The sequence below is a fragment of the Magnolia sinica genome, chromosome 3 (genome assembly GCF_029962835.1).
Source record: "Magnolia sinica isolate HGM2019 chromosome 3, MsV1, whole genome shotgun sequence".
Lineage (NCBI taxonomy): Eukaryota > Viridiplantae > Streptophyta > Magnoliopsida > Magnoliales > Magnoliaceae > Magnolia > Magnolia sinica.
The window spans coordinates 22,699,092-22,720,215 of record NC_080575.1 but is presented as its reverse complement, the minus strand read 5'-3'; the positions used below and the strand labels follow the sequence as shown (position 1 = coordinate 22,720,215).

General features: G+C 36.1%; 1 long non-coding RNA gene across 1 annotated transcript; it reads left to right on the top strand.

Moving 5' to 3' along the window:
• The first annotated feature begins 370 nt into the window (after window positions 1-370).
• Window positions 371-3,766, top strand: LOC131241470 (uncharacterized). The gene is made up of 3 exons (XR_009169043.1): window positions 371-487; window positions 1,181-1,257; window positions 3,485-3,766. It is a non-coding gene; the product is annotated as an uncharacterized LOC131241470 (long non-coding RNA).
• Window positions 3,767-21,124: the final 17,358 nt, after the last annotated feature.

The window sequence follows — 21,124 nt, the reverse complement described above, 5'->3', positions numbered from 1 at the left end:
GTTTATGTTATAAGTATAGGTTGTAAGTTTAGGTTTAGGCTGTAAGTAAAGGTTCTAGGTTAAGGTTAAGGTTTAGGGTTAGGGTTAGGTTATAGGTTATATATAGCTTTAGGGAATTGAGAATGAGTTTAGGTTATAGGTTATAGGTTTTGATTAAGGTTTAGGTTTATGTTTAGGTTATAGCTTTAGAGAATTGAGAATAGCTTAAGGTTTAGGTTTAGGAAATCGGGTTCGGGTTCGGGATCGGGTTTAGGTTTGGGTTTTCAAGTTTAGGTTTAGGTTTTGGTTAGGGAGTTGAGATTGGGATTAGGTGTAGGTTTAGGTCTAGGGATTTGAGAATACATTTAGGTTTTAGGTTTAGGTTTAGGCTTAGGTTATAGGTTTAGGTTTTGGTTTTAGCTTTAGGTTAAGGTTATAAGTTTAGGTTATAGGTTAAGGTTTAGGTTATAGGTTTTGGTTTAGGTTAAGGTTATAGGTTTTGGTTTAGGTTATAGGTTTAGGTTTAGGTTTTAGTTTATAGGTTTAGGTTATAGGTTTAGGTTTTGATTTTAGGTTTAGGTTATAGGTTATAGGTTTTGGTTTAGGTTAATGTTATAGGTTTTGATTTAGGTTAAGGTTTGGTTTTGGTTATAGGTTTAGGTTTTGGTTTAGGTTAGGTTAAGGTTATTTGTTTAGGTTATAGGTTAAGGTTATAGGTTTTGGTTTAAGTTATAGGTTATAAGTTTAGGTTTAAGAAATCGGGTTCGGGTTCGGGTTCGGATTCGGGTTCGGGATCGGGATCGGGTTTAGGTTTGGATTTGGGTTTTCAAGTTTAGGTTTAGGTTTAGGTTAGGGAGTTGAGATTAGGATTTGGTATAGGTTTATGTTTAGGGATTTGAGAATAGGTTAAGGTTTAAGTTTAGGAAATTGGTTTTGGGTTCGGGATCTGGTTTAGGAATGGGTTTTCAAGTTTAGGTTTAGGTTTAGGTTAGGGAGTTGAGATTGGGATTAGGTGTAGGTTTAGGTTTAGGGATTTGAGAATACATTTAGGTTATAGGTTTAGGTTTAGGTTTAGGTTATAGGTTTAGGTTTTGGTTTTAGGTTTAGGTTAAGGTTATAGGTTATAGGTTAAGGTTTTGGTTTAGGTTAAGGTTATAGGTTTTGGTTTAGGTTATAGGTTTAGGTTTATGTTTAGGTTTAGGTTTATGTTTTAGTTTATAGGTTTAGGTTATAGGTTTAGGTTTTGGTTTTAGGTTTAGGTTAAGGTTATAAGTTTAGGTTATAGGTTATAGGTTAGAGATTAAGGTTTAGGTTATATCTTTTGGTTTAGGTTAAGGTTATAGGTTTTGGTTTAGGTTAAGGTTTAGGTTATAGGTTAAGGTTATAGGTTTAGGTTAGTTTTAGGTTTAGGTTATAGGTTATAGGTTATAGATTTGGGAATTGAGAATAGGTTAAGGTTTAGGTTTAGAAAATCGGGTTCGGGTTCGGGATCGGGTTTAGGTTTGGGTTTTCAAGTTTAGGTTTAGGTTTAGGTTAGGGAGTTGAGATTAGGATTAGGTGTAGGTTTAAGTTTAGGGATTTAAGAATACATTTAGGTTTTAGGTTTTAGTTTATAGGTTTAGGTTATAGGTTTTATGTTTAGGTTTAGGTTTAGGTTTAGGTTTAGGCTTTAGGCTTTAGGTTTAGGTTTAGGCTTAGGTTTTAGGTTATAGGTTTAGGTTATAGGTTATAGGTTAAGGTTTATGTTATAGGTTTTGGTTAAGGTTTATGTTTAGGTTTAGGTTTAGGTTATAGGTTATAGGTTATAGCTTTGTGAATTGAGAATAGGTTAAGGTTTAGGTTTAGGAAATTGGGTTCGGGTTCGGGATCGGGTTTAGGTTTGGGTTTTCAAGTTTAGGTTTAGGTTTAGGTTAGGGAGATGAGATTAGGATTTGGTGTAGGTTTAACTTTAGGGAATTGAGAATAGGTTAAGGTTTAGATTTAGGAAATCGGGTTCGGGTTCGAGATCAAGTTTAGGCTTGGGTTTCCATGTTTAGGTTTAGGTTTAGGTTAGGGAGTTGAGATTAGGATTTGGTGTAGGTTTAGATTTAGGGATTTGAGAATAGGTTTAGGGTTAGGTTTAGGAAATCGGGTTGGGGTTCGGGTTTAGGCTTGGGTTTTTAAGTTTAGGTTTAGGTTTAGGTTAGGGGGTTGAGATTGGGATTAGGTGTAGGTTTAAGTTTAGGGATTTGAGAATACATTTAGGTTTTAGGTTTAGGTTTAGGTTTTAGCTTATAGTTTTAGGTTATAGGTTTAGGTTTTGGTTTTAAGTTTAGGTTTATCTTTTAGGTTAGTATAGGTTTAGGTTTGTTTAGGTTTAGGTTAAGGTTTAGGTTATAGGTTAAGGTTATAGGTTTAGGTTATAGGTTATAGGTTATAGATTTGGGAATTGAGAATAGGTTAAGGTTTAGGTTTAGGAAATCGGGTTCGGGTTCGGGATCGGGTTTAGGTTTGGGTTTTCAAGTTTAGGTTTAGGTTTAGGTTAGGGAGTTGAGATTAGGATTAGGTGTAGGTTTAAGTTTAGGGATTTAAGAATACATTTAGGTTTTAGGTTTTAGTTTATAGGTTTAGGTTATAGGTTTTATGTTTAGGTTAAGGTTTAGGTTTTAGGTTTAGGTTTAGGTTTAGGTTTAGGTTTTAGGCTTTAGGTTTAGGTTTAGGCTTAGGTTATAGGTTATAGGTTTAGGTTATAGGTTATAGGTTAAGGTTTATGTTATAGGTTTTGGTTAAGGTTTATGTTTAGGTTTAGGTTTAGGTTATAGGTTATAGGTTATAGCTTTGTGAATTGAGAATAGGTTAAGGTTTAGGTTTAGGAAATTGGGTTCGGGTTCGGGATCGGGTTTAGGTTTGGGTTTTCAAGTTTAGGTTTAGGTTTAGGTTAGGGAGTTGAGATTAGGATTTGGTGTAGGTTATACGTTTAGGGATTTGAGAATAGGTTTAGGTTATAAGTTTAGGTTATAGGTTTAGGTTTACGTATTCTAGTTTGGGATCAGGTTCGGGTTATATGTTTGGGTTAAGGTGTAGGTTTAAGTTAAGTGAATTAAGTTTAAGTTATAGGTTTAGGCTAAGGGTTTATGGATTCAGATTCGGGTTCGGGATCGGGTTTAGGTTTAAGTTTTTAAGTTTAGGTTTAGGTTTAGGTTAGGGGTTGAGATTGGGATTAGGTGTAGGTTTAAGTTTAGGGATTTGAGAATACATTTAGGTTTTAGGTTTAGGTTTAGGTTTTAGCTTATAGTTTTAGGTTATAGGTTTAGGTTTTGGTTTTAAGTTTAGGCTAAGGTTATAAGTTTAGGTTATAGGTTATAAGTTAAGGTTTAGGTTATAGGTTTTGGTTTATGTTAAGGTTATAGGTTTTGGTTTAGGTTATAGGTTATAGGTTCAGGTTTAGGTTTACATTTAGGTTTTAGTTTATAGGTTTAGGTTATAGGTTTAGGTTTAGGTTATAGGTTTAGGTTAAGGTTATAAGTTTAGGTAATAGGTTATAGGTTTTGGTTTAGGTTAAGGTTATAGGTTTTGGTTTAGGTTAAGGTTTAGGTTTTGGGTTTAGGTTAAGGTTAAGGTTATAGGTTTAGGTTAGGTTTAGGTTTAGGTTATAGGTTATAGCTTTGGAAATTGAGAATAGGTTAAGGTTTAGGTTTAGGAAATCGGGTTCGGGTTCGGGATCGGGTTTAGGTTTGGGTTTTCAAGTTTAGGTTTAGGTTTAGGTTTGGGAGTTTAGATTAGGATTAGGTGTAGGTTTATGTTTAGGAATTTGAGAATACATTAGGTTTTAGGTTTAGGTTATAGGTTATAGGTTTAGGTTTAGGTTTAAGTTAAGTTATAGGTTTAGGTTTCGGTTTAGGTTATAAGCTATAGGTTTAGGGAATTGAGAATAGGTTAAGGTTAAGGTTTAGGAAATCGGGTTCGGGTTTGGGATCGGGTTTAGGTTTGAGTTTTCAAGTTTAGGTTTAGGTTTAGGTTAGGGAGTTGAGATTAGGATTAGGTGTAGGTTTAAGTTTAGGGATTTCAGAATACATTTAGGTTTTAGGTTTAGGTTTAGATTTTAGTTTATAGGTTTAGGTTTAGGTTAGGTTATAGGTTTTTGGTTAAGGTTTAAATTATAGTTATAAGTTTTGGGATTTGAGAATAGGTTTAGGTTAGGGTTATAAGTATAGGTTTAAGTTAGGTTATAGGTTAAGGTTTAAGGAATTGAGTTTAGGTTATAGGTTCGGGTTATAGGTTATAGGTTATAAGTTTAGGTTATGGTTTAGGTTATAGGTTTTGGGATTTGAGAATAGGTTTAGGTTATAAGTATAGGTTTAGGTTAGGTTGTAGGTTAAAGTTTAGGAAATTGAGTTTAGGTTATGGGCTTAGGTTATAGTTTATAGGTTTAGGTTATAGGTTTAGGTTGTAGTTATAGGTTTTGGGATTTGAGAATAGGTTTAGGTTATAGGTTAAGGGTGTGGTCCCTGCAAATACAGATATAAACACGGCCTGTTCCAATTGGTTAGACCCTTCCAATGCTGTCCATAGGAAATGGACAGCTCCATCATAGTCATAACAGCGGTTCTCATATTCCAAGAAGCCCCGCTCAACATCCGGATAGCTCCGATGCACATCCGAGTCTACTCCATTAATTTCAAGCAAATACATATATAAACACGGCCTACTCCAATTGGCCAAGCCCCTCCAATGCTATCCATAGGAAACGGACAGCTTCATCATAGTTAAGCGGTTCCCACCTTCCACGGACCCCCGCTCATTCGGATAGCTCCGATGCACATCCTGGTCTTCTCCATTAATTCCAAGCAAATACAGATATAAACACGGCCTGCTCCAATTGGCCAGGCCCCTCTAATGCTGTCCATAGGAAATGGACAACTTCATCATGGTCATAACAGTGGTTCCCACCTTCTAGGGACCCCCGCTCATCCGAATAGCTCCGGCGCACATTCGGGTCTTCTCCATTAATTTTTAGCAATACATAAACACGGCCTTTGCATGAGTGAGACAAGACAATGTTACCTTTGCATAGGTAGTCAACTTACACTATGCGGTAGAGAAGGAACAGTTGAACATTTTGAATTACCAGATGCTGACTTGATCTCCACTTCTTTCATATCATAGACACCTCATTCTTTTCATTCATACAAGCATTGATTGAGCTATGCTCTGTTGCCAGCACATGTACGGATGTTCCCACAACTTAATAAGACTGCAAGAATGAATTAATTAAACACAGTACTGAAAAGAATAAATTTTCTAAGCCCATACACACTTCAATCCCTTTGCCAACCACTTGCAAACACATTTGAGATCTAACGTTAACATAGATGGGCCACATACTTTTTATCTTCGGGCATGATAAATTACCATATAGACTCAACAATTGAAATGATTGAGTCACACAAATCATTGCACTCCATCCTAATCAAATTTCTCTTAGGAATTTCATCAAACATATCATGTGCACACCCAATCTCTTCATCCTTTGTACTGTCCTAGTACATTAGTCTTGAATAAAACAATCATCATGAGAAAATTGAATAATATAAGAATCATCAATGCATCTTTTAAATGAAAAATACTTACAGTTTGTCCACAAATCAAAAGTTCAAAAGTAGAGATTGACTAGTATATCCAAAATGAGTTCATTTAGATCTCTTTTTTTTTTTCAAAGGAAAGGAAAAAATAATAAGAATTTATACATCAAACTGTTTTTCTTTATCAAAATTCACTAGTGGAATCTATACATTCTTCTTCTTGCAACTCATCAATCTCAACATCTTCATTTCAGACACTCAAACTAAATATGGTGGCCATCAGATATAAATGCTAAAGAATCTTTAGATTAAATGCATTACTAATCCAATCCTATGTATTACAAAATGCAGTATTTTGGTGTGATACAAGCTGAGCTTCATCAATGAAAATAGAAACATGTAAACTGGATATGGATGTCCATCTAGGTGTAAGGCATAGCTACCAGATGTAAAACATGGAGACTCATGCAGGCATCTAGGTTAAGGTTTAGGGATTTGAGAATAAATTTAGGTTTTAGGTTTAGGTTTAGGTTTAGGTTAAGGTTGTAAGTATAAGTTATAGGTTAAGGTTAAGGTTTAGGTTTCGGCTATAAGTATAGGTTTTGGGATTTGAGAATAGGTTAAGGTTAAGGTTATAAGTTTAGGTCAAGGTTATAGGTTATAGGTTTAGGTTTAGGTTTAGGTTTAGGTTTAGGTTTACGTTTAGGTTAAGGTCTAGGTTTAGGTTATAGGTGTAGGTTTTGGGATTTGAGAATAGGTTTAGGTTAAGGTTATAAGTTTAGGTTATAGGTTTAGGTTAAGGTTTAGGTTTTGGTTTAGGTTTAGGATATAAGTATAGGTTTATGTGAAGGAGATAGAGAAGGGTATATGATGATTGGAATGATAACCATACAATTCACAGCCAAACAAAAAAGAAAAATATAACTATTAAAATGCAGTTCTGGCTTTTCTATTTAAGCAGTACAAGGAATGACAATAATACCTCTGCATGGTATATGGACCCTCTGGTAGGCGTTTCCCTTCCTTCATGCAATTCTCAAACCGAAGATGGTTAACTATTTTTGTTCCCAAATCCTTAGCCAGAGTATATTTATATTTCCTGAGAAAGTAACTCATCAATTTCATCACTCAAACCGGTACTATAATTGATTCCTTCATTTCAAAACCTATAAATGTGTCGTCGATTTAGACATTGTCTCGACATAACTAGCATCGGTTTGATTGATGAGCTTGATGAGTTTAAACTTCTCTAATCCATGGTAGCCGCTGCTGTAGCAATAACAGATTCCATGCCCCGAAGCAGTTATCTTTTTATCACTAAAATAACAAGAAAATGTACAAGGGATAAGCTTCACCAAAAAAAAATTATTGTTGCTTCTGCTTTGTAGAAACCTAAAGTTCAAAATATTAGGAGTCATGCAAATATGGTGGCCATTGTGGAACAACAAAGTGCAAAAGTTATGATAATGGATGATTCAAAATAGCAATAATAAGTTAAAAACCATCACTATACATGCAAATATCTTGGTTTAGGTTTAGGTTTAGGTTATAGGTTATAGGTTTTGGTTTAGGTTAAGGTTATAGGTTTTGGTTTTGGTTTAGGTCTAGGTTTTAGGTTTAGGTTAAGGTTATATGTTTAAGTTATAGGTTTTGGTTTAGGGTTAGGTTATAGGTTTTGGTTTAGGTTAAGGTTATAGGTTTTGGTTTAGGTTTAGGCTTAGGTTTTAGGTTAAGGTTATAGGTTTAAGTTATAGGTTTAGGTTAGGTTTAGGTTTAGGTTATAGGTTATAGGTTATAGGTTGTAGCTTTAGGGAGTTGAGAATTGGTTAAGGTTTAGGTTTATGACATCGGGTTGGGGTTTGGGATCGGGTTTAAGTTTGGGTTTTCAAGTTTTGGTTTAGGTTTAGGTTAGGGAGTTGAGATTGAGATTAGGAGTAGGTTTAGGTTTAGGGATTTGAGAATACATTTAGGTTTTAGGTTTAGGTTTAGGTTTTAGCTTATAGGTTTAGGTTATAGGTTTAGGTTTTGGTTATAAGTTTAGGTTAAGGTTATAAGTTTAGGTTATAGGTTATAGGTTATAGGTTATAAGTTAAGGTTTAGGTTTAGGTTTTGGTTTAGGTTAAGGTTATAGGTTTTGGTTTAGGTTATAGGTTTCGGTTTAGGTTTAGGTTTAGGTTTTCGTTTATAGGTTTACGTTTAGGTTTAGGTTTTCGTTTATAGGTTTAGGTTATAGGTTTAGGTTTTGGTTTTAGGTTTAGGTTAAGGTTATAAGTTTAGGTTATAGATCAGAATGAAAATATCGGAAGAATCAAAAGTGAAAACCCAATCAAATCAATAGATCCGGGGAAGTTTATTCAATTAAGAATCCAATGCTAACTATCTCAACAAAATTCAAGTAAAAACAAACTAAAAATGAAAGAAATTCCAACCACTATTCAAATCACATATGTAGATCTGAAGAGAAATATCATGAAATGGATCTAAGATTGAAGAAATTTCAACCACTATTCAAATCACATATGCTCAAGAAGACTACACCACATAAATAGTGAGGATTGCTTGCCTACTGCTTAAAACTACTTGACGTATCAAGCTAATATTTATATTTTTTCCTTCATTCACTTCTATGTGACCTTATCATATTTCATAATCTATCATCCAAAAAACAAAAAGCATGTCGTTCTAGTTCAAAAACAGAAATTTCATCCTATCTGCATGTCACGTTCGTTGCCAAGATATATATATTCATCTGTTGTGTTGTAGCTCACCCTATAGTTGCAAAAAATATCTTCTACCATTTTTTCCTGCTTCATAATCTCACAATTCCTACAAACTTTGGGCTTAAAAATGGTTATTGACTACTAGTTTCTGCATCCACTCCCACACCCACTTCCTACTATTTTTAGCAGCTAAGGTTCATCTTAAGTGATTAAGACCCCAATTCCATCATGATGTATCTAATTTATATCCACAATGTCCATCCATTTTTCCAGCTCAGTTCATTGCATGAGCCAAAAGATGAGTCAAATCCAAATCTTAACTGACAATTTGAATCCAAGGTCATATTTCAATGACCCAAGCTATTCATATAACGGTCCTGTTTGTAGTTGTGGGATTATTTATTTATTTTTTTAAATCATTTACAATGGGATTGTTAACTTGTTAATCATTTAAATCATTTTGTTTTGGTTATGGACTCCAACAATTTGAATCATATATGATACCACTTTTATAAAAACATAAATGGACAATCCAGCCTACAATCCCACACCACAAGAATCAGTGAAAATGACAATATTCACTCTCTAGAAACATTTCCAGGACCCACGGTGAAGTTTGCTTATCATCCAAACCATTCATATTATCACAAAGACATGAATAAAAGAAAAACATGCATATCAGCTTGATCCAAGACTTCTAGGGCCCACAAGAAGTTTTTCAAAGGTAGAGGATCATTTCACATTGTTACCTGTGGTGTGGTCTTCTTGAGCTTTGAATATGATTCATTTTTGGGCTTAAGCCATAAAATTATCTTGTAAAATGGATGGACAGGGATGATAAAATACATAAATCAAGGTGGACCCTATAGAGATTACTCAGTACACAGTACCATTCCCATCCAAAACTCCTGTGGCTCGCAGGAAGTTCTCATTGGTGGGGATTCAATCTCCACTATTTCCTGTAGTGCAATGGGCTTCATTTTCAGGGCCATTACCTAAAATGGCCTGGCAAAACAGAGATGGCATGGATATACAACACATACATCAAGGTGGACTGCATGAAATAGTGGAGATAGAAATGCCCACCTAAATCTCCAAATCCCTAATTCCCTAAATCCCCAAATCCCCAAATCCGTAAATCCCCAAATCCCCAAATCCCTAAATCCCTAAATCCCCAAATCCCTAAATCCCCAAATCCGTAAATCCCCAAATCATTTCAATCGGTATTGAGATTGACAGAGATTGAGAGAGAGAGAGACAGCGATACCTGTTGGAGTTGGAGCCCCGATCACGGTCCACCGAGAGAGACAGAGAGAGAGAGAGCACTGAGAGAGAGAGAGAGAGATGGAGAGAGAGAGGGGCTGCGAGAGAGACTGAGAGGACAAGGTGGAGAGATCAGAGAGAGATAGAGAGCGAGAGGCGGCGGAGGGTACAAGAGAGAGAGAGAGAGAGAGAGTTCTCAGCTCTCTCACGGGTGCGGGCGCGACTTATTACCAGGTTGAGTAGCGAGTTGGCTACTGAAGTGACGTCGCCAAGTTATGTGGGCCCCACTATGATGTATGTGTTGTATCCACACCGTCCATCCATTTTGAGATATTTTTTTAGGGCATGAGTTAGAGAATGAGGCAGATGAGAAGATGTAGTGGACCTCACGACATTAAACATTGGGAAAGTGATTCCCACCATTGAAACTATCTTAAGGATGACCATAAATTTTTTCTTTTTAAATCCAACTTGTTCAAAAGTTAAAAAAGACATAAAATAAGGTAAAACACAAATATAAGCTTGATCTAAAACTTTCATAGTCGTTAGAAGTTTTTAACGGTGGGTGTCACTGTCCCCACCGTTTTCTGTGTTGGGTCCACTAGAGCTTTGGATTTAGCTTTCGATATTGTCCTAAAATGATCTCTCCGAGTAGATGGAAGGTGTGGATATAAAAAATACATCATAGTGGGGCCTAAAAATGATAGGTATATAAATATCAGGTGGACCACACCACATGAAAACCTTAACCTTGGATATCCATCATTAATATTTCATAGATACATCATAGTGGAGCCTAAAAATGATAGGTATATACTATGATTGTGGGGCCCAGCTTGATGTATGTACATGTTGTCTAACGTTTTGTCAGCTTAATTTAAGTTTATGAGCTTAAAAATAAAGCAGATTCAAATCTTAAGTAGACCATGCCATATGAAACTCTCACTATTAAAAACTTTCTAAGGTTCCCTAAAATGTTCATTTGCCACTTAACATGATGATAAGGTTATACGAGCTTAGACAAAGGAAAAATAAAAATAAAAATCAGCTTAATGCAAAACTTTCGTGGTCCACAAGAAATAATTTTTAATGGTCCATCATCATTGTTCATGTGATACAGTTCACTTCAGATTTTTGGATCTATTTCATTCATGGACCCATAACTTAATATAAGCCGGCAAAATAGATTAACAGGCTTCAACATACAACAGATGCATCAAGATGGCCCCAAGTCATGGCCTAAAGGAAGTACGTGTTACGTAGACTTGATCGAATCAGCTACCATCAAGACATGTTGTTTGCAGCCAGTAAAACACCCCAACTCTGTAAGGCCCACAGAGCATGTGCTATCCACTCCGATCATCAGGTCCTCATGTTTACCACCCCCAAAAACTAGTATGATCTAAAATTCAGGTCCCGATGAGGCCCACCTGATGAACAGATAGGATGTGGTGTTCTTGATGGACACTGGTGTAGCACAAAAATATGGTGGACCATGGAGCTTTGATGTACGATGAGAATTGTTAAGGATTTAGAAACTGGTTTTGTCGGTCATGCGTGGCAACTACGAATGATTCCATTTTCATTCAGGGATTCATTTTCTGCTATACCTCATTGTTGAGTCTCTCTCCTACAGGGGTTGGGTACAAGTACAGCTAACAATTTGATGTGTCTAGAACTTCTACAGGGAGTTACAAAATAGATTGGCGGGACGATGTATGAACTAGCTGCAAAAGTTGACGAGTATGCTCGTGGAATGATCAGTGGGTTTGGTTGAACCCTGTTTGAGGAGCTCATGGGAACTCCCCATGAGGTCGAGCTGTGTTGGCCCCTTCATGATGTGTGTCAAACATCAACACCATGCATTTGATGGGTCCCCTTTAAATTATGGGATATCCCAAAAATCAACCGTGCACTTGGTGGGGCCCCACCTGAAATTTGGATGCGTCTGAAACTTGGTGTGACCCCTCATTCAAGGGGCACACACATAATGGATGCGCTGGATTTGTGAACCACATCTATGTGGGCCCCAAAAATAATTATGAATGTTTTAATGGAGGGTAACCCCTCTAAACTTTTGTATGTGGTCTGGCCCACCATGGGATGGTGCATCTGACTGATGGGGTAGATGTTTTACAAGCATCATGGTGGGGCCCACAGCCATACTAAACGCCGACCGAAATTTAGGGCATGAGCCAAAAAAAAAGAGCCAGATTTAAAGTTCAAGTGGACCACGTCACAAGAAAAAGGGAATCATGATGAATGTATTATATCCAAGTGGGTCTCATCATGATGAATGTGTTATATTGGAGAGATAATTTCACAATAGGATCCAAATAATGAGGCAGATCAAAATCTTTAGTGGACCCCACCACAGAAACAGTGGAGAGAGTGAGGCCCATCGTTGAAACCTTCCTAAGGTCACCGTGATGTTTATTTGAGATCTAACCTGTTCATGAGCTAAAATAGATATTAAATAAGGTAAAATACAAATATCCGCTTGATCTAAAACTTTATGGCGCTTAGAAAGTTTTAATGGTGGACGTCACTCTCTCCACTGTTTTCTGTGATGGGGTGACTTGATCTTTGGATTGACTCATTCTTTGGCTGATACCCTAAAATGGTCTCTCCAAATGAATGGACGGTTTGGATACAAAACATACATAATGGAGGGACCCACAGAATTTGGTGATGTTAGGCTCCCTGGGGCCCACCTTGATGTATATGTTGTATGTCCATCCAGTACATTTTTTTTTTCCAGCTCATTATAGGCCATGATCTTTAGAATGAATAAATAAGATCGAAGCATAAGTGGACCACATCACATGAAAAAGTGCTCATTAACCATTAAAAACTTATGGTAGGCCACAAATTTCTGAATCAAGCCTATATATCTGTTTCCCCTTCCAGGTTTCTTTGACCATATCAACAGTTTGATTGTAAATAAACATTAAAGCAGTCCACAGGCAGTTTTTAACGGCAGGCATTCAATGTCTTCGATCGAGCTGATATTTGGGTTGGATTTCAGGGTTCAAAGGCATATATATAGATTTCAACCCATTCAATGTTGGACCCAAACTAAAAAAAAAAAATTCAGAGAGCTACAGAAGTCTTGGATCAAGCTGATATTTGATTTTTTTCTTCATCCATGTCTTTTTTAAAACTTATTAACATGTTAGATATCAAATAAACATCATAGTGGCCCTAGGAAAGTCTCAACGGTGGGTGTCACTGTCCCCACTGTTTTCGGTGGTGGGGCCACTTGAAATTTGGATACGACTCGTTCTTTTGATCATCCCATAAAATGATCTCTCCAAATGAATGGACAATGTTGATACAATATATACATCATGGTGGGGCACACGAATCTGACTCCTTTTTTAGATCAACGGTTAAAATAATTCATTAAAATGAATGGACGGAGTGGATAAATAACATACATCACAGTGGGCCCCTCAAGAGTTAAAAATGGAAATCGAATTGCGTACTAAGTTACTCGGTACACTCTTATCGTACTGAGTAAACTTTGTTGCTCCCACTCTGAATGTATCTGGTCTATCCAAGCCGTCCATCCATTTTTCCATCTTATTTTAGGGGTTGAGACAAAAATTTAAGCATACCCAAAGATCAAGTGGACCATACCACAGGAAACAGTTGGAATAATGATTTCCATCGTTGAAACCTTTATAGGGTCCACAATGATGTTTATGTCTCATCCAACCTGTTCATCAGATCAGAAAAACATGGATGAAGGGAAATCATAAATACAAGCTTGATCCAAAACTTCTGTGGCCCATAAGAAATTTTCAATGGTAGATGTTCAATTCACACTGTTTCCTGTGGTGTGGTCCAATTGAGGTTTGGATATACTTCATTTTTTGGGTCAAGCCCTAAAATTATCAGGTAAAATGGATGGACGGAGTGGATAAAATACATAAATCAACGTGGACCCCATGGATTTTACTCAGTACAATAAGGGTACTGAGTTACTCGGTACGCAATCCGCTTCCTAAAACCCATCCCCTCCCAAAACAAAAATTCAAACCGCCCCTCCCAAAACCCAAATCCCTCAAAACCCAAATCCCACGCCTGTCCCTCTCCCAACCCTCTCCCTCTCTCCCTCTCTCTCTCTCTCTCTCTTGCGCTCGCGCGCGCGCCCGCGCCCGGCCAACGGTTTTCCAACCTCTCTCCCACAAGCAAATGCTTTCGGTCCTCTGTTTCCCAACACCTCTCTCTCTCTCACTCTCTCTCTCTCTCTTGGTAGGGTTTTGAAATCCCAGCACTCGAAAGAAGAAGAAGAAGAAGAAGGAGAGGAAATCCCGCGAACCATCTACGATCTCTATCTCCTTAAAACAACGAGTAGTCTCTCTCTCTCTCTATGTCGATTTATGAATTTGGGGATTTAGTAATTTATGGATTTTTGATTTGATGTGAACCCTCATTTAGGGCTTACAGATTTGAATGTGGACCCCGAATTGGGGTTTTTCTGATTTAACAAATTAGGGATTTTAGGACTTAGAGATTTGAATGTGGACCCCGAATTTAACTTTTGATCTGTTTCAATATATATATATATATATATATATATATATATATATATATATATATATATATATATATATATAAGATTTAAAAAAACTCAGATTTAATGTTTCAAATATGAGATGCCATATAGTTGATGGAGAGGCTGCCAAACAGCCTCTCCATCAACTATATGAAATACCAAATAGCCTGTATTCTAGATTTCAGAATTTCCTGATTTGAGTCTTCATTTTTGTTATTTTTTATTTCCATTTTAGATTTAGAATCTCTTAATTGGTTGTTCAGTTAGTTTCCTATTTTAGTAGAAATTGTATCAATCTGTTTATGTTCTTATCATAGCATAAGTAATCTAAAAATAGTAAATTCTAGATTAGTAATGTCTTTTGTATCGCTATCTTTGGTATTTGACTATCTAAAGACCTCTAAGGCATATGTAGGGAGGGAGTTGATGAATTTTGGAAACTGAATGGAAATTTTTATTTTCTCTTATGATGGGAATTGTTAATCTTTTGTTGAGATGCCATTAGAACTGTTGGTAAGATTCCATTAGAACTGTTTGTGAGATGCCATTGGATTGGTTTAGTGATTGTACTTATCCATTATTTTTAATTTTCCTATATCTATGTGTGCATTCGTGAAGAACTCTTAGCTTCATGTCTACCATGGAAAGGTTCAAGATTTAGCCCGATTTCCATTTCATCACCACGGTGTATGACTAATGGGCTTTATGTATATTTTTCTGTCAAAGATCCATTCTCTATGTAACTAAAACAAGAAAAAGAAAAGAAGAGAACAAAAAAGCTCTATTCTCTATGTATTTGATGCTCAATTGAAATTGCTTCTTTTGTAACCTAGGACCAGAAAGCTTGAAGGAGCTTTCAATGGGCCCTTTAGGCTTGTTATGTTCAGTGTTAAGATTTCATCAGGAAAAGATGAAATGACCTAAAAAAAGGGACCAAATCTACAGGCAAAGATGACGAGAAATGACCTGAAATGCAAATCCTGGGCCTACCTGCAACAATCCTTCCTTTGATTGATGAAAACTCAGAGAAAAAAAAAAAAGAATAGTCCTTTTCCCAAACTGACTACTCCTTGCTTTTCTAAAGGAAACTATTTTACAACTTTGATGTGTTGCAAAATGATAAATTGTTTCCCTCCTTCCATGATAGACCATGAACCCATGATCAGAGCTCAATACTTAAGTTATAATGGAACTTTTATGGGTTTGTCCTTTAGACCACATATGGAAGTAATTTAGGTAATATTTAGAATCCATGAAATTGAATTAGGCCCATTAAATGCAACTTACAGTTTGACATGTGTAAGAGCTCTCCATCTGTATATGAAATTGAATCTTGAGTTGCAATTAGGTGGCAATAGTTGTTTACCAATGGAGTATGCCTTGTCTGGCTTTCTTTGTCTAGAGAGTGTTAGTGTAAAGTGTGTGTGTTAAGTGACTCTTTTAATATACTCATTTACAAATTATATGATATACAGGTACATACTAGTTGTTTCTGTCTTCTCTTTCTAGTTGAATAGACTATCAGACTGTGTGAATGATGCTCAACTTGGTTCACTTGAAAATGTGTGAATGATGCTTGACTTGGTTCACTTGAACATGTATGAATAATGCTTGACTTGGTTCACTTGAGCATGGGTGTATGGTGCATATGTTGTAATTTATAGATTTGTAAGTTAGATAATTAGTTACTTGTTTGAGGATTTCTATGGGGCCATACATAGATATGGTGTGTTTTTGGTGGCATAAAAATCGCTCAAATTGTCCCATTTTGGACAGTTCAATGTTAAATGGATAGTATGCTTTCATGTAATCTATTTAAATGTATATGCCTGATCCGCGGTCCATCTCCTCATTTCTCTCTAGGTATGTTTCTTCTATTTTGTATCCAATGTCAAATATCTTTACATTGTTTTAGATATTTGGCATCGGAATGTAATGTAAGATCAACTTATATGGAGAGGCATGTGGAGATGCTACCGGATTTTTGGCATGGACGTTTAAGTGAGAATATGAAAGTATTACAATCTATCCAATCTTGGATGAGTAACTAATTTAGGATTTAATTGTATCATCTCAAAATTGATGGAGTAGACCCGGATGTGCGTCGGAGCTATCTGGATGTTGAGTGGGGGTCTCTGGAAGGTGGGAACCGCTGTTATGACAATGATGAAACTGTCCATTTCTTATAGACAACATTGGAGGGGCCTGGCTAATTGGAGCAGGTCGTGTTTATATCTGTATTTGCTTGAAATTGATGGATCAGACCCGGATGTGCGTCGGAGCTATCCGGATGTTGAGCGGGGGTCCGTGGAAGATGAAAACCGCTGTTATGACCATGATGAAGCTGTCCATTCCTATGGACAGCATTGGAGGGGCCTGGCCAATTGGAGTAGGCCGTGTTTATATCTGTATTTGCATGAAATTAACGGAGTAGACCCGGAGGTGCGTCGGAGCTATCCGGATGTTGAGCGGGGGTCCCTGGAAGATGGGAACAGTTGTTATGACTTTGAAAGGGCCCGGCCAATGGGAGCAAGCTGTGTTTATACCTGTATTTGCAGGGACAACACCCTTGACTTGTAACCTAAACCTATTCTCAAATCCCAAAACCTATAAATAAAACCTAAACCTATAACCTAAACCTATAAACTATAACCTAAGCCTATAACCTAAACTCAATTTCCTAAACTTTAACCTACAACCTAACCTAAACCTATACTTATAACCTAAACCTATTCCCAAATCCCAAAACATATAACCTTAACCTAAACCTAATGCTATAACCAAAACCTATTCTCAAATCCCTAAACCTAAACCTAAACCGATTCTCAAATACCTAAACATAAACCTAAACCCTAATGTACTCTCAAATCCCTAAACCTAAACCTACACCTAATCCTAATCTCAAGTCCCTAGCCTAAACCTAAACCTAAACTTGAAAACCCAAACCTAAACCCAATCCTGAACCCGAACCCGATTTCCTAAACCTAAACCTTGACCTATTCTCAATTCCCTAAAGCTATAACCTATAACCTAAACCTAAACCTATAACCCTAACCTAAACCTAAAACCTAAACCTAAAGCTAAAGCTAAACCGATAGCCTTAACCTAAACCAAAACCTATAACCTAAACCTTAACCTGTAACATATAACTTGTAACCTAAACTTATAATCTATAACCTAACCGAAACCTATACTTATAACCTAAACCTATTCTCAAATCCTAAAACCTATAACTAAAACCTAAACCTCAACCAAAAACCTATAACCTAACCTAAACCTAAACCTATAACCTAAACCTATTCTCAAATCCCTAAACCTAAACCTAAAGCTATAACCTAAACCTAATCTCAAATCCGTAAACCTAAACCTAAAGCTATAACTTAAACCTATTCTCAAATCCCTAAACCTAAACCTAAACCTTAATGTACTCTCAAATCCCTAAACCTAAACCTACACCTAATCCTAATCTCAACTCCCTAGCCTAAACCTAAACCTAAACTTGAAAACCCAAACCTAAACCCGATCCCGAACCCGAACCCGATTTCCTAAACCTAAACCTTGACCTATTATCAATTCCCTAAAGCTATAACCTATAACCTAAACCTAAACCTATAACCCTAACCTAAACCTAAACCTAAAGCTAAACCTATAGCCTTAACCTAAAACAAAACCTATAATCTAAACCTTAACCTGTAACCTATAACCTGTAACCTAAACTTATAACCTATAACCTAACCGAAACATATACTTATAACCTAAACCAAATCTCAAATCCCAAAACCTATAACTATAACCAAAACCTTAACCAAAAACCTATAACCTAATCTAAACCTAAACCTATAACCTAAACCTATTCTCAAATCCCTAAAGCTAAACCTAAACCTATAACCTAAACCTATTCTCAAATCCCTAAACCTAAACCTAAACCTTAATGTACTGTCAAATCCCTAAACCTAAACCTACACCTAATCCTAATCTCAACTCCCTAGCCTAAACCTAAACCTAAACTTGAAAACCCAAACCTAAACCCAATCCCAAACCCGAACCCGATTTCCTAAATCTAAACCTTGACCTATTCTCAATTCCCTAAAGCTATAACCTACAACCTAAACATAAGCCTATAACCCTAACCTAAACCAAAAACCTAAACCTAAAGCTAAAGCTAAACCTATAGCCTTAACCTAAACCAAAACTTATAACCTAAACCTTAACCTGTAACCTATGACGTGTAACCTAAACATATAACCTATAACCTAACCGAAACCTATACTTATAACCTAAGCGTATTCTCAAATCCCAAAACCTATAAGTATAACCTAAACCATAACCAAAAACCTATAACCTAACCTAAACCTAAACCTATAACCTAAACCTATTCTCAAATCCCAAAACCTAAACCTAAACTTATAACCTAAACCTATTCTCAAATCCCTAAACCTAAACCTAAACCTTAACGTACTCTCAAATTCCTAAACCTAAACCTACACCTAATCCTAATCTCAACTCCCTAGCCTAAACCTAAACCTAAACTTGAATACCCAAACCTAAACCTGATCCCGAACCCGAACCCGATTTCCTAAACCTAAACCTTGACCTATTCTCAATTCCCTAAAGCTATAACCTATAACCTAAACCTAAACCTATAAACCTAACCTAAACCAAAAACCTAAACCTAAAGCTAAAGCTAAACCTATAGCCTTAATCGAAACCAAAACCTATAACCTAAACCTTAACCTATAACCTATAACATGTAACCTATACTTATAACCTAAACCAAATCTCAAATCCCAAAACCTATAACTATAACCTAAACCTTAACCAAAAACCTATAACCTAACCTAAACCTAAACCTATAAACTTAACCTAAACCTAAACCTATAACCTTAACCTTAACATATAACCTTAACCTAAACCTAAAGCTATAATCTAAACCTATTCTCAAATCCGTAATCCTAAAGCTAAACCTTAATGTACTCTCAAATCCCTAAACCTAAACCTTCACCTAATCCTAATCTCAACTCCGTAGCCTAAACCTAAATCTAAACTTGAAAACCCAAACCTAAACCCGATCCCGAACCCAAACCCGATTTCCTAAACCTAAACCTTGACCTATTCTCAATTCCCTGAAGTTATAACCTATAACCTAAACCTAAACCTATAACCCTAACCCAAACCTAAAACCCAAACCTAAACCTAAAACCAAAACCTAAACCTAAAGTAAAACCTATAGCCTTAACCTAAACCAAAACCTACGACCTAAACTTTAACCTATAACCTATAACCTGTAACCTAAACTTATAACCTATAACCCAACTGAAACCTACACTTATAACCTAAACCTATTCTCAAATCCTAAAACCTATAACTATAACCTAAACCTTAACCAAAAACCTATAACCTAACCTAAACCTAAACCTAAACCTATAACCTTAAACTTAACATATAACCTTAACCTAAACCTAAAGTTATAACCTAAACCTATTCTCAAATCCCTAAACCTAAACCTAAACCTTAATGTACTCTCAAATCCCTAAACCTAAACCTACACCTAATCCTAATCTGAACTTCCTAGCCTAAACCGAAACCTAAACTTGAAAACCCAAACCTAAACCTGATCCCGAACCCGAACCCGATTTCCTAAACCTAAACCTTGACCTATTCTCAATTCCCTAAAGCTATAACCTATAAACTAAACCAAAACCTATAACCCTAACCTAAACCAAAAATCTAAACCTAAAGCTAAAGCTAAACCTATAGCCTTAACCTGAACCAAAACTAATAACCTAAACCTTAACCTATAACCTACAACCTGTGACCTAACTTATAACCTATGACTTAACCGAAACCTATACTTATAACCTAAACGTATTCTCAAATTCCAAAACCTATAACTATAACCTAAACCTTAACCAAAAACCTATAACCTAAACTAAACATAAACCTATAACCTAAACCTATTCTCAAATCCCAAAACATAAACCTAAACTTATAACCTAAACCTATTCTCAAATCCCTAAACCTAAACCTAAACCTTAATGTACTCTCAAATCCCAAAACCTAAACCTAAACTTATAACCTAAACCTATTCTCAAATCCCTAAACCTAAACCTAAACTTGAAAACCCAAACCTAAACCCCATCCCGAACCCGAACCCGATTTCCTAAACCTAACCCTTGACCTATTCTCAATTCCCTAAAGCTATAACCTATAACTTAAACCTAAACCTATAACCCTAACCTAAACCTAAAACCTAAACTTAAAGCTAAAGCAAAACCTATAGCCTTAACCTAAAACAAAACCTATAACCTAAACCTTAACCAATAACCTATAACCAGTAACCTAAACTTATAACCTATAACCTAACCGAAACCTATACTTATAGCCTAAAACTATTCTCAAATCCCAAAAACTAAAACTATAACCTAAACCTTAACCAAAAACCTATAACCTAACCTAAACCTAAACCTATAAACTTAACCTAAACCTAAACCTATAACCTTAACCTTAACATATAACCTTAACCTAAACCTAAAGCTATAACCTAAACCTATTCTCAAATCCCTAAACCTAAACCTAAACCTATAACCTAAACCTATTCTCAAATCCTTAAACCTAAACCTAAACCAAAACCATAATGTACTCTCAAATCCCTAAACCTAAACCTACACCTAATCCTAATCTCAACTCCGTAGCCTAAACCTAAAACCTAAACTTGATAACCCAAATCTAAACCCAATCCTGAACCCAAACCCGATTTCCTAAACCTAAACCTTGACCTATTCTCAATTCCCTAAAGCTATAACCTATAACCTAAACCTAAACCTATAACCCAAACCTAAACCTAAAACCTAAACCTAAAGCTAAAGCTAAACCTATAGCTTTAACCTAAACCAAAACCTATAACATAAACTTTAACCTATAACCTATAACCTGTAACCTAAACTTATTAACTATAACCTAACCGAAACCTATACTTATAACCTAAACCTATTCTCAAATCCCAAAACCTATAACTATAACCTAAACCTTAACCAAAA